We start from the raw sequence: 14,015 nt of genomic DNA on the forward strand, positions 1-14,015 counted from the left end.
CCGTAATAGACGACATCACCAAACAGCTCCATAGTCACATACACAGCAAAGGAGAGATGTTGTTTACACCTAGTGATGTCAGTGGTATTGAGTGACATCACAGCACAGTGCTAAGGCTCCTGGGCCTGGACACAGCAGCGGCTGCAATATCTCAACGGAGAATACGTTTATATCTATGTGTGTGTGTGCGCATATATATATATATATATATATATATATATATATATATATATATTTCTCCTCCGAAATCACTTTTAAACCCATTTCCACCTTTTTTTCCCTTCTCTTCCTCTTACTTTTTTTTCACGTTTTTTTACGTTTTTCTCCTTTTCGCCTCTTTTCTGGGCGTATTATTCTTCTTTTTCTTCTTTTTTTTCGTCTAATGCATACCCCATCAGTGCAGCAATGCTTATTCAATACCGCCAGCAGATGGAGACACTGGGGGATAATTTTCTAAGGATTTATACTGATTTTTCCTGTCTGAATTTGTCGCACAGAAAGTTGCAGGCCAAATATGTGTGACATTTCTGCGACTTTAGCTTCTAGAGCATTTTTACAACATTATACATAGGTGCTGAATACATAAAAAGCGACTGTTCAGCGACAGACAAGTCGCATCGGCTGAAAGTAGGCCAGAATGTCAGTCCATGTTGGAGCAGGTTTAGATACAGTCTAAAGTATAGATCTCAAAGTCTGTGCACAGAATTTAGCAAGGGCCTCGCACCTTCTGATGCATCAGGTAGGTGCACAATAGCATAGCCTAACCCTCTGTACTTTGGTCTATATTGATGCGGGACATAGACAGCCAGCTGATGACCAATCCATTAGTGCAATGGATGGCTGGAAGCATTTGTCTTTGCCTTTGCAATACCACAGAAGCAATGCATGGTCAATGTACAGCAATGACACACCTGTGTGAACAGCCAGGAGACCCCCCCCCCCCCCCCCCCCATGTTATGTTACATAGTTACATAGTTAGTACGGTCGAAAAAAGACATATGTCCATCACGTTCAACCAGGGAATTAAGGGGTAGGGGTGTGGCGCGATATTGGGGAAGGGATGAGATTTTATATTTCTTCATAAGCATTAATCTTATTTTGTCAATTAGGAACATTCAGCACCCACCCGCTATCAAGGCAGCTGCCTATCATGTCATGCCCTACCTGCACAGGTGTGCTGGCTACTCAAATGATCCAATTAAGGAGGCCATTTAGTCAGCAGCAGCAGAAGTCCTGTGCCTGGACGCTCCAACAGGGGCCAGACACAAGCAGAAGCAGAAGCAGCAGAAGCAGCAGCAGCACCACCTTTTGTTTTTTGGCTGCAGCAGCAGCAAGGCCCACAGGGCTGGCTAGCTGGCTAGCCAGCAAGCAGGTAGCAATGAAAGTAGGAATCTTTCTTTTTAACCCTGTAAGGGGGTGGTGCACTGTACCCGAAGATACTGCCATATCGGGTCAATGCATAGGGCGACGGAAGCAAGCTTCGAAATCGGCCCCCGTTCTCAAAAATCCATTTAATATATGGTCCCCAGATAGGGGACGTATCAGATATTAAACTGATAAGAACAGATACTACACTTGATCTTAGCCAAAAGGCCGAGAAGCGATAACCGTGAAAGGGGCGGGCCCAACAAGGTCCCCTTCATGGGCACTATCACTGCTTGCTGTCAGGGAGGCTGCCAGACAATTTTCCATGCACACTCTGGGCTGGGGGGCAGTCAACCACCAGTACACACAGCAGAACCTAAACCCATACCATTATTGCTAAGCAGCAAGACAGGGGCCCATTGCACTCCCACGGGGCCTTTTTAAATGCAATCCATAACCCGGATTTGCCAGGAACCCTTCTTACTCCTCCTACTTGCATGTGACACTGGGCTTAGGATCTGCATAGGAAACACACACACAAGCACACACCTACCTTTGTTGCCTGCAGATGCCTCCTTGGCTGTCCCCAAACGGTATCAAACCAACACCCACGGGAAGCTGTAAGCATAGAGGACATGCCTGCACCCCATTGGACTTACCTGTGTGGGTTAAATCCGGGTTATTTGACAACCTATGGCGGTGATGGTTCTGCTCAGGCAGAGCAGTGCTGATGCTCCTCATAAAGCTGTCGCTGCTGTGAAGGTTCTAGGTGACATCACAAATCCCTTTGGTTACATACACAACAAAGCTGGGTTGTTGTTGTTTACACTCTGCAAGGCCTGTGGAAGTGAGTGACATCATAGCACTGTAGTTCTGAGGGTTCAAGATGGATGCAACAATCTCCTGTTGCTTCTATGAAGGCCGTAATAGACGACATCACCAAACAGCTCCATAGTCACATACACAGCAAAGGAGAGATGTTGTTTACACCTAGTGATGTCAGTGGTATTGAGTGACATCACAGCACAGTGCTAAGGCTCCTGGGCCTGGACACAGCAGCGGCTGCAATATCTCAACGGAGAATACGTTTATATCTATGTGTGTGTGTGCGCATATATATATATATATATATATATATATATATATATATATATATATTTCTCCGCCGAAATCACTTTTAAACCCATTTCCACCTTTTTTTCCCTTCTCTTCCTCTTACTTTTTTTTCACGTTTTTTTACGTTTTTCTCCTTTTCGCCTCTTTTCTGGGCGTATTATTCTTCTTTTTCTTCTTTTTTTTCGTCTAATGCATACCCCATCAGTGCAGCAATGCTTATTCAATACCGCCAGCAGATGGAGACACTGGGGGATAATTTTCTAAGGATTTATACTGATTTTTCCTGTCTGAATTTGTCGCACAGAAAGTTGCAGGCCAAATATGTGTGACATTTCTGCGACTTTAGCTTCTAGAGCATTTTTACAACATTATACATAGGTGCTGAATACATAAAAAGCGACTGTTCAGCGACAGACAAGTTGCATCGGCTGAAAGTAGGCCAGAATGTCAGTCCATGTTGGAGCAGGTTTAGATACAGTCTAAAGCATAGATCTCAAAGTCTGTGCACAGAATTTAGCAAGGGCCTCGCACCTTCTGATGCATCAGGTAGGTGCACAATAGCATAGCCTAACCCTCTGTACTTTGGTCTATATTGATGCGGGACATAGACAGCCAGCTGATGACCAATCCATTAGTGCAATGGATGGCTGGAAGCATTTGTCTTTGCCTTTGCAATACCACAGAAGCAATGCATGGTCAATGTACAGCAATGACACACCTGTGTGAACAGCCAGGAGACCCCCCCCCCCCCCCCCATGTTATGTTACATAGTTACATAGTTAGTACGGTCGAAAAAAGACATATGTCCATCACGTTCAACCAGGGAATTAAGGGGTAGGGGTGTGGCGCGATATTGGGGAAGGGATGAGATTTTATATTTCTTCATAAGCATTAATCTTATTTTGTCAATTAGGAACATTCAGCACCCACCCGCTATCAAGGCAGCTGCCTATCATGTCATGCCCTACCTGCACAGGTGTGCTGGCTACTCAAATGATCCAATTAAGGAGGCCATTTAGTCAGCAGCAGCAGAAGTCCTGTGCCTGGACGCTCCAACAGGGGCCAGACACAAGCAGAAGCAGAAGCAGCAGAAGCAGCAGCAGCACCACCTTTTGTTTTTTGGCTGCAGCAGCAGCAAGGCCCACAGGGCTGGCTAGCTGGCTAGCCAGCAAGCAGGTAGCAATGAAAGTAGGAATCTTTCTTTTTAACCCTGTAAGGGGGTGGTGCACTGTACCCGAAGATACTGCCATATCGGGTCAATGCATAGGGCGACGGAAGCAAGCTTCGAAATCGGCCCCCGTTCTCAAAAATCCATTTAATATATGGTCCCCAGATAGGGGACGTATCAGATATTAAACTGATAAGAACAGATTTTTTTTATTTTTTTTTTTTTTTTTAAAGCCGAGGAACGTGCTTTCGATTCACCCAAAGTGCAAGAAAAAGTGCAAACGTGTTACACTAAAAAAACGTGCACAAAGGATGCGGTCTATCGCAAGCCCTTCTCCGATAGGAGAGAGGCCCCCCAACAAACCTTACCCTTCGCCTCCGGACCAAAAGGTACCTGCGAGGTTCCAGGTTCGATGTCCCTTTTCGCCGAAGCTACTAGGGGACCACAAATGCTCCCGGCATCCCCCTTGGCGTTAGCCAAGGTATCTGCCCGCAGAGCCGATTACGGTAGGTACCCTGCCAAAGCAGGAGTACCCGGGGTGTTTGCAGGGAGGTGCGGAACCTAATGGCCACACACACCTCCCCTAGACCGCCAGGAGGGACACCCAGAAGGGCTACCGCATCCTGACCAATCCTGTGAACACACAACACGCAAAAAGTGACACAGTGAGACAAAAAAGAAATAAATAAGTGAATGTGTGCAGATATACTGCCCGGACATCCGGCCGGATCTATAAAAATTTCTCTGATCCTAGCCAGAAGGCCGGGAATCAAGAGGTGAGTGCCACAAGGTGAAGAGATTATGGTGCCCGTGCTTCAACTCAGTGAGCCTATCCTCCCAGTGAGTTTCGGCACCTCGGGGTCACCACTCCCCGAGGCACAAAAGTACCTCGGCTCTAGACCCTCTCAGCCTCATGGCGAGACCCGGAGGGAACAGGTCACATCGGGGCAGCCGTCGAGCTGATTCCTCAGAACCAGCCCCGGAAAGCCCTGGTACACCTGCATCCTCCATGCAGCACCCATCCCCACCAGCCCCATACCGGCGTTACTGTCCACCGGCATGAAAAACTGATAAGAACAGATACTACACTTGATCTTAGCCAAAAGGCCGAGAAGCGATAACCGTGAAAGGGGCGGGCCCAACAAGGTCCCCTTCATGGGCACTATCACTGCTTGCTGTCAGGGAGGCTGCCAGACAATTTTCCATGCACACTCTGGGCTGGGGGGCAGTCAACCACCAGTACACACAGCAGAACCTAAACCCATACCATTATTGCTAAGCAGCAAGACAGGGGCCCGTTGCACTCCCACGGGGCCTTTTTAAATGCAATCCATAACCCGGATTTGCCAGGAACCCTTCTTACTCCTCCTACTTGCATGTGACACTGGGCTTAGGATCTGCATAGGAAACACACACACAAGCACACACCTACCTTTGTTGCCTGCAGATGCCTCCTTGGCTGTCCCCAAACGGTATCAAACCAACACCCACGGGAAGCTGTAAGCATAGAGGACATGCCTGCACCCCATTGGACTTACCTGTGTGGGTTAAATCCGGGTTATTTGACAACCTATGGCGGTGATGGTTCTACTCAGGCAGAGCAGTGCTGATGCTCCTCATAAAGCTGTCGCTGCTGTGAAGGTTCTAGGTGACATCACAAATCCCTATGGTTACATACACAACAAAGCTGGGTTGTTGTTGTTTACACTCTGCAAGGCCTGTGGAAGTGAGTGACATCATAGCACTGTAGTTCTGAGGGTTCAAGATGGATGCAACAATCTCCTGTTGCTTCTATGAAGGCCGTAATAGACGACATCACCAAACAGCTCCATAGTCACATACACAGCAAAGGAGAGATGTTGTTTACACCTAGTGATGTCAGTGGTATTGAGTGACATCACAGCACAGTGCTAAGGCTCCTGGGCCTGGACACAGCAGCGGCTGCAATATCTCAACGGAGAATACGTTTATATCTATGTGTGTGTGTGCGCATATATATATATATATATATATATATATATATATATATATTTCTCCGCCGAAATCACTTTTAAACCCATTTCCACCTTTTTTTCCCTTCTCTTCCTCTTACTTTTTTTTCACGTTTTTTTACGTTTTTCTCCTTTTCGCCTCTTTTCTGGGCGTATTATTCTTCTTTTTCTTCTTTTTTTTCGTCTAATGCATACCCCATCAGTGCAGCAATGCTTATTCAATACCGCCAGCAGATGGAGACACTGGGGGATAATTTTCTAAGGATTTATACTGATTTTTCCTGTCTGAATTTGTCGCACAGAAAGTTGCAGGCCAAATATGTGTGACATTTCTGCGACTTTAGCTTCTAGAGCATTTTTACAACATTATACATAGGTGCTGAATACATAAAAAGCGACTGTTCAGCGACAGACAAGTTGCATCGGCTGAAAGTAGGCCAGAATGTCAGTCCATGTTGGAGCAGGTTTAGATACAGTCTAAAGCATAGATCTCAAAGTCTGTGCACAGAATTTAGCAAGGGCCTCGCACCTTCTGATGCATCAGGTAGGTGCACAATAGCATAGCCTAACCCTCTGTACTTTGGTCTATATTGATGCGGGACATAGACAGCCAGCTGATGACCAATCCATTAGTGCAATGGATGGCTGGAAGCATTTGTCTTTGCCTTTGCAATACCACAGAAGCAATGCATGGTCAATGTACAGCAATGACACACCTGTGTGAACAGCCAGGAGACCCCCCCCCCCCCCCCATGTTATGTTACATAGTTACATAGTTAGTACGGTCGAAAAAAGACATATGTCCATCACGTTCAACCAGGGAATTAAGGGGTAGGGGTGTGGCGCGATATTGGGGAAGGGATGAGATTTTATATTTCTTCATAAGCATTAATCTTATTTTGTCAATTAGGAACATTCAGCACCCACCCGCTATCAAGGCAGCTGCCTATCATGTCATGCCCTACCTGCACAGGTGTGCTGGCTACTCAAATGATCCAATTAAGGAGGCCATTTAGTCAGCAGCAGCAGAAGTCCTGTGCCTGGACGCTCCAACAGGGGCCAGACACAAGCAGAAGCAGAAGCAGCAGAAGCAGCAGCAGCACCACCTTTTGTTTTTTGGCTGCAGCAGCAGCAAGGCCCACAGGGCTGGCTAGCTGGCTAGCCAGCAAGCAGGTAGCAATGAAAGTAGGAATCTTTCTTTTTAACCCTGTAAGGGGGTGGTGCACTGTACCCGAAGATACTGCCATATCGGGTCAATGCATAGGGCGACGGAAGCAAGCTTCGAAATCGGCCCCCGTTCTCAAAAATCCATTTAATATATGGTCCCCAGATAGGGGACGTATCAGATATTAAACTGATAAGAACAGATACTACACTTGATCTTAGCCAAAAGGCCGAGAAGCGATAACCGTGAAAGGGGCGGGCCCAACAAGGTCCCCTTCATGGGCACTATCACTGCTTGCTGTCAGGGAGGCTGCCAGACAATTTTCCATGCACACTCTGGGCTGGGGGGCAGTCAACCACCAGTACACACAGCAGAACCTAAACCCATACCATTATTGCTAAGCAGCAAGACAGGGGCCCATTGCACTCCCACGGGGCCTTTTTAAATGCAATCCATAACCCGGATTTGCCAGGAACCCTTCTTACTCCTCCTACTTGCATGTGACACTGGGCTTAGGATCTGCATAGGAAACACACACACAAGCACACACCTACCTTTGTTGCCTGCAGATGCCTCCTTGGCTGTCCCCAAACGGTATCAAACCAACACCCACGGGAAGCTGTAAGCATAGAGGACATGCCTGCACCCCATTGGACTTACCTGTGTGGGTTAAATCCGGGTTATTTGACAACCTATGGCGGTGATGGTTCTGCTCAGGCAGAGCAGTGCTGATGCTCCTCATAAAGCTGTCGCTGCTGTGAAGGTTCTAGGTGACATCACAAATCCCTTTGGTTACATACACAACAAAGCTGGGTTGTTGTTGTTTACACTCTGCAAGGCCTGTGGAAGTGAGTGACATCATAGCACTGTAGTTCTGAGGGTTCAAGATGGATGCAACAATCTCCTGTTGCTTCTATGAAGGCCGTAATAGACGACATCACCAAACAGCTCCATAGTCACATACACAGCAAAGGAGAGATGTTGTTTACACCTAGTGATGTCAGTGGTATTGAGTGACATCACAGCACAGTGCTAAGGCTCCTGGGCCTGGACACAGCAGCGGCTGCAATATCTCAACGGAGAATACGTTTATATCTATGTGTGTGTGTGCGCATATATATATATATATATATATATATATATATATATATATATATATATCTCCGCCGAAATCACTTTTAAACCCATTTCCACCTTTTTTTCCCTTCTCTTCCTCTTACTTTTTTTTCACGTTTTTTTACGTTTTTCTCCTTTTCGCCTCTTTTCTGGGCGTATTATTCTTCTTTTTCTTCTTTTTTTTCGTCTAATGCATACCCCATCAGTGCAGCAATGCTTATTCAATACCGCCAGCAGATGGAGACACTGGGGGATAATTTTCTAAGGATTTATACTGATTTTTCCTGTCTGAATTTGTCGCACAGAAAGTTGCAGGCCAAATATGTGTGACATTTCTGCGACTTTAGCTTCTAGAGCATTTTTACAACATTATACATAGGTGCTGAATACATAAAAAGCGACTGTTCAGCGACAGACAAGTCGCATCGGCTGAAAGTAGGCCAGAATGTCAGTCCATGTTGGAGCAGGTTTAGATACAGTCTAAAGCATAGATCTCAAAGTCTGTGCACAGAATTTAGCAAGGGCCTCGCACCTTCTGATGCATCAGGTAGGTGCACAATAGCATAGCCTAACCCTCTGTACTTTGGTCTATATTGATGCGGGACATAGACAGCCAGCTGATGACCAATCCATTAGTGCAATGGATGGCTGGAAGCATTTGTCTTTGCCTTTGCAATACCACAGAAGCAATGCATGGTCAATGTACAGCAATGACACACCTGTGTGAACAGCCAGGAGACCCCCCCCCCCCCCCATGTTATGTTACATAGTTACATAGTTAGTACGGTCGAAAAAAGACATATGTCCATCACGTTCAACCAGGGAATTAAGGGGTAGGGGTGTGGCGCGATATTGGGGAAGGGATGAGATTTTATATTTCTTCATAAGCATTAATCTTATTTTGTCAATTAGGAACATTCAGCACCCACCCGCTATCAAGGCAGCTGCCTATCATGTCATGCCCTACCTGCACAGGTGTGCTGGCTACTCAAATGATCCAATTAAGGAGGCCATTTAGTCAGCAGCAGCAGAAGTCCTGTGCCTGGACGCTCCAACAGGGGCCAGACACAAGCAGAAGCAGAAGCAGCAGAAGCAGCAGCAGCACCACCTTTTGTTTTTTGGCTGCAGCAGCAGCAAGGCCCACAGGGCTGGCTAGCTGGCTAGCCAGCAAGCAGGTAGCAATGAAAGTAGGAATCTTTCTTTTTAACCCTGTAAGGGGGTGGTGCACTGTACCCGAAGATACTGCCATATCGGGTCAATGCATAGGGCGACGGAAGCAAGCTTCGAAATCGGCCCCCGTTCTCAAAAATCCATTTAATATATGGTCCCCAGATAGGGGACGTATCAGATATTAAACTGATAAGAACAGATACTACACTTGATCTTAGCCAAAAGGCCGAGAAGCGATAACCGTGAAAGGGGCGGGCCCAACAAGGTCCCCTTCATGGGCACTATCACTGCTTGCTGTCAGGGAGGCTGCCAGACAATTTTCCATGCACACTCTGGGCTGGGGGGCAGTCAACCACCAGTACACACAGCAGAACCTAAACCCATACCATTATTGCTAAGCAGCAAGACAGGGGCCCATTGCACTCCCACGGGGCCTTTTTAAATGCAATCCATAACCCGGATTTGCCAGGAACCCTTCTTACTCCTCCTACTTGCATGTGACACTGGGCTTAGGATCTGCATAGGAAACACACACACAAGCACACACCTACCTTTGTTGCCTGCAGATGCCTCCTTGGCTGTCCCCAAACGGTATCAAACCAACACCCACAGGAAGCTGTAAGCATAGAGGACATGCCTGCACCCCATTGGACTTACCTGTGTGGGTTAAATCCGGGTTATTTGACAACCTATGGCGGTGATGGTTCTGCTCAGGCAGAGCAGTGCTGATGCTCCTCATAAAGCTGTCGCTGCTGTGAAGGTTCTAGGTGACATCACAAATCCCTTTGGTTACATACACAACAAAGCTGGGTTGTTGTTGTTTACACTCTGCAAGGCCTGTGGAAGTGAGTGACATCATAGCACTGTAGTTCTGAGGGTTCAAGATGGATGCAACAATCTCCTGTTGCTTCTATGAAGGCCGTAATAGACGACATCACCAAACAGCTCCATAGTCACATACACAGCAAAGGAGAGATGTTGTTTACACCTAGTGATGTCAGTGGTATTGAGTGACATCACAGCACAGTGCTAAGGCTCCTGGGCCTGGACACAGCAGCGGCTGCAATATCTCAACGGAGAATACGTTTATATCTATGTGTGTGTGTGCGCATATATATATATATATATATATATATATATATATATATATATATATCTCCGCCGAAATCACTTTTAAACCCATTTCCACCTTTTTTTCCCTTCTCTTCCTCTTACTTTTTTTTCACGTTTTTTTACGTTTTTCTCCTTTTCGCCTCTTTTCTGGGCGTATTATTCTTCTTTTTCTTCTTTTTTTTCGTCTAATGCATACCCCATCAGTGCAGCAATGCTTATTCAATACCGCCAGCAGATGGAGACACTGGGGGATAATTTTCTAAGGATTTATACTGATTTTTCCTGTCTGAATTTGTCGCACAGAAAGTTGCAGGCCAAATATGTGTGACATTTCTGCGACTTTAGCTTCTAGAGCATTTTTACAACATTATACATAGGTGCTGAATACATAAAAAGCGACTGTTCAGCGACAGACAAGTCGCATCGGCTGAAAGTAGGCCAGAATGTCAGTCCATGTTGGAGCAGGTTTAGATACAGTCTAAAGCATAGATCTCAAAGTCTGTGCACAGAATTTAGCAAGGGCCTCGCACCTTCTGATGCATCAGGTAGGTGCACAATAGCATAGCCTAACCCTCTGTACTTTGGTCTATATTGATGCGGGACATAGACAGCCAGCTGATGACCAATCCATTAGTGCAATGGATGGCTGGAAGCATTTGTCTTTGCCTTTGCAATACCACAGAAGCAATGCATGGTCAATGTACAGCAATGACACACCTGTGTGAACAGCCAGGAGACCCCCCCCCCCCCATGTTATGTTACATAGTTACATAGTTAGTACGGTCGAAAAAAGACATATGTCCATCACGTTCAACCAGGGAATTAAGGGGTAGGGGTGTGGCGCGATATTGGGGAAGGGATGAGATTTTATATTTCTTCATAAGCATTAATCTTATTTTGTCAATTAGGAACATTCAGCACCCACCCGCTATCAAGGCAGCTGCCTATCATGTCATGCCCTACCTGCACAGGTGTGCTGGCTACTCAAATGATCCAATTAAGGAGGCCATTTAGTCAGCAGCAGCAGAAGTCCTGTGCCTGGACGCTCCAACAGGGGCCAGACACAAGCAGAAGCAGCAGCAGAGCAGCAGCAGCACCACCTTTTGTTTTTTGGCTGCAGCAGCAGCAAGGCCCACAGGGCTGGCTAGCTGGCTAGCCAGCAAGCAGGTAGCAATGAAAGTAGGAATCTTTCTTTTTAACCCTGTAAGGGGGTGGTGCACTGTACCCGAAGATACTGCCATATCGGGTCAATGCATAGGGCGACGGAAGCAAGCTTCGAAATCGGCCCCCGTTCTCAAAAATCCATTTAATATATGGTCCCCAGATAGGGGACGTATCAGATATTAAACTGATAAGAACAGATACTACACTTGATCTTAGCCAAAAGGCCGAGAAGCGATAACCGTGAAAGGGGCGGGCCCAACAAGGTCCCCTTCATGGGCACTATCACTGCTTGCTGTCAGGGAGGCTGCCAGACAATTTTCCATGCACACTCTGGGCTGGGGGGCAGTCAACCACCAGTACACACAGCAGAACCTAAACCCATACCATTATTGCTAAGCAGCAAGACAGGGGCCCATTGCACTCCCACGGGGCCTTTTTAAATGCAATCCATAACCCGGATTTGCCAGGAACCCTTCTTACTCCTCCTACTTGCATGTGACACTGGGCTTAGGATCTGCATAGGAAACACACACACAAGCACACACCTACCTTTGTTGCCTGCAGATGCCTCCTTGGCTGTCCCCAAACGGTATCAAACCAACACCCACGGGAAGCTGTAAGCATAGAGGACATGCCTGCACCCCATTGGACTTACCTGTGTGGGTTAAATCCGGGTTATTTGACAACCTATGGCGGTGATGGTTCTGCTCAGGCAGAGCAGTGCTGATGCTCCTCATAAAGCTGTCGCTGCTGTGAAGGTTCTAGGTGACATCACAAATCCCTTTGGTTACATACACAACAAAGCTGGGTTGTTGTTGTTTACACTCTGCAAGGCCTGTGGAAGTGAGTGACATCATAGCACTGTAGTTCTGAGGGTTCAAGATGGATGCAACAATCTCCTGTTGCTTCTATGAAGGCCGTAATAGACGACATCACCAAACAGCTCCATAGTCACATACACAGCAAAGGAGAGATGTTGTTTACACCTAGTGATGTCAGTGGTATTGAGTGACATCACAGCACAGTGCTAAGGCTCCTGGGCCTGGACACAGCAGCGGCTGCAATATCTCAACGGAGAATACGTTTATATCTATGTGTGTGTGTGCGCATATATATATATATATATATATATATATATATATATATATATATATTTCTCCGCCGAAATCACTTTTAAACCCATTTCCACCTTTTTTTCCCTTCTCTTCCTCTTACTTTTTTTTCACGTTTTTTTACGTTTTTCTCCTTTTCGCCTCTTTTCTGGGCGTATTATTCTTCTTTTTCTTCTTTTTTTTCGTCTAATGCATACCCCATCAGTGCAGCAATGCTTATTCAATACCGCCAGCAGATGGAGACACTGGGGGATAATTTTCTAAGGATTTATACTGATTTTTCCTGTCTGAATTTGTCGCACAGAAAGTTGCAGGCCAAATATGTGTGACATTTCTGCGACTTTAGCTTCTAGAGCATTTTTACAACATTATACATAGGTGCTGAATACATAAAAAGCGACTGTTCAGCGACAGACAAGTCGCATCGGCTGAAAGTAGGCCAGAATGTCAGTCCATGTTGGAGCAGGTTTAGATACAGTCTAAAGCATAGATCTCAAAGTCTGTGCACAGAATTTAGCAAGGGCCTCGCACCTTCTGATGCATCAGGTAGGTGCACAATAGCATAGCCTAACCCTCTGTACTTTGGTCTATATTGATGCGGGACATAGACAGCCAGCTGATGACCAATCCATTAGTGCAATGGATGGCTGGAAGCATTTGTCTTTGCCTTTGCAATACCACAGAAGCAATGCATGGTCAATGTACAGCAATGACACACCTGTGTGAACAGCCAGGAGACCCCCCCCCCCCATGTTATGTTACATAGTTACATAGTTAGTACGGTCGAAAAAAGACATATGTCCATCACGTTCAACCAGGGAATTAAGGGGTAGGGGTGTGGCGCGATATTGGGGAAGGGATGAGATTTTATATTTCTTCATAAGCATTAATCTTATTTTGTCAATTAGGAACATTCAGCACCCACCCGCTATCAAGGCAGCTGCCTATCATGTCATGCCCTACCTGCACAGGTGTGCTGGCTACTCAAATGATCCAATTAAGGAGGCCATTTAGTCAGCAGCAGCAGAAGTCCTGTGCCTGGACGCTCCAACAGGGGCCAGACACAAGCAGAAGCAGAAGCAGCAGAAGCAGCAGCAGCACCACCTTTTGTTTTTTGGCTGCAGCAGCAGCAAGGCCCACAGGGCTGGCTAGCTGGCTAGCCAGCAAGCAGGTAGCAATGAAAGTAGGAATCTTTCTTTTTAACCCTGTAAGGGGGTGGTGCACTGTACCCGAAGATACTGCCATATCGGGTCAATGCATAGGGCGACGGAAGCAAGCTTCGAAATCGGCCCCCGTTCTCAAAAATCCATTTAATATATGGTCCCCAGATAGGGGACGTATCAGATATTAAACTGATAAGAACAGATACTACACTTGATCTTAGCCAAAAGGCCGAGAAGCGATAACCGTGAAAGGGGCGGGCCCAACAAGGTCCCCTTCATGGGCACTATCACTGCTTGCTGTCAGGGAGGCTGCCAGACAATTTTCCATGCACACTCTGGGCTGGGGGGCAGTCAACCACCAGTACACACAGC

The 14,015-nt window shown here is 46.5% G+C and overlaps 7 non-coding genes across 7 annotated transcripts; all 7 read right to left on the reverse strand.

Moving 5' to 3' along the window:
- Positions 1-1,414: 1,414 nt before the first annotated feature.
- LOC130334344 (U2 spliceosomal RNA) lies at positions 1,415-1,605 on the reverse strand. The gene has a single exon (XR_008876167.1). It is a non-coding gene; the product is annotated as a U2 spliceosomal RNA (small nuclear RNA).
- Positions 1,606-3,699: 2,094 nt separating this feature from the next.
- Positions 3,700-3,887, reverse strand: LOC130334376 (U2 spliceosomal RNA). Its single transcript, XR_008876195.1, has one exon. It is a non-coding gene; the product is annotated as a U2 spliceosomal RNA (small nuclear RNA).
- A 693-nt stretch (positions 3,888-4,580) lies between these two features.
- On the reverse strand, positions 4,581-4,768 carry LOC130334380 (U2 spliceosomal RNA). The gene has a single exon (XR_008876198.1). It is a non-coding gene; the product is annotated as a U2 spliceosomal RNA (small nuclear RNA).
- Positions 4,769-6,855: 2,087 nt separating this feature from the next.
- Positions 6,856-7,046, reverse strand: LOC130334345 (U2 spliceosomal RNA). Its single transcript, XR_008876168.1, has one exon. It is a non-coding gene; the product is annotated as a U2 spliceosomal RNA (small nuclear RNA).
- A 2,092-nt stretch (positions 7,047-9,138) lies between these two features.
- On the reverse strand, positions 9,139-9,329 carry LOC130334346 (U2 spliceosomal RNA). The gene has a single exon (XR_008876169.1). It is a non-coding gene; the product is annotated as a U2 spliceosomal RNA (small nuclear RNA).
- Positions 9,330-11,413: 2,084 nt separating this feature from the next.
- On the reverse strand, positions 11,414-11,604 carry LOC130334347 (U2 spliceosomal RNA). Its single transcript, XR_008876170.1, has one exon. It is a non-coding gene; the product is annotated as a U2 spliceosomal RNA (small nuclear RNA).
- Positions 11,605-13,693: 2,089 nt separating this feature from the next.
- On the reverse strand, positions 13,694-13,884 carry LOC130334350 (U2 spliceosomal RNA). Its single transcript, XR_008876172.1, has one exon. It is a non-coding gene; the product is annotated as a U2 spliceosomal RNA (small nuclear RNA).
- Positions 13,885-14,015: the final 131 nt, after the last annotated feature.

This window comes from Hyla sarda, unplaced genomic scaffold, assembly GCF_029499605.1.
Source record: "Hyla sarda isolate aHylSar1 unplaced genomic scaffold, aHylSar1.hap1 scaffold_432, whole genome shotgun sequence".
NCBI classification, from domain to species: domain Eukaryota; kingdom Metazoa; phylum Chordata; class Amphibia; order Anura; family Hylidae; genus Hyla; species Hyla sarda.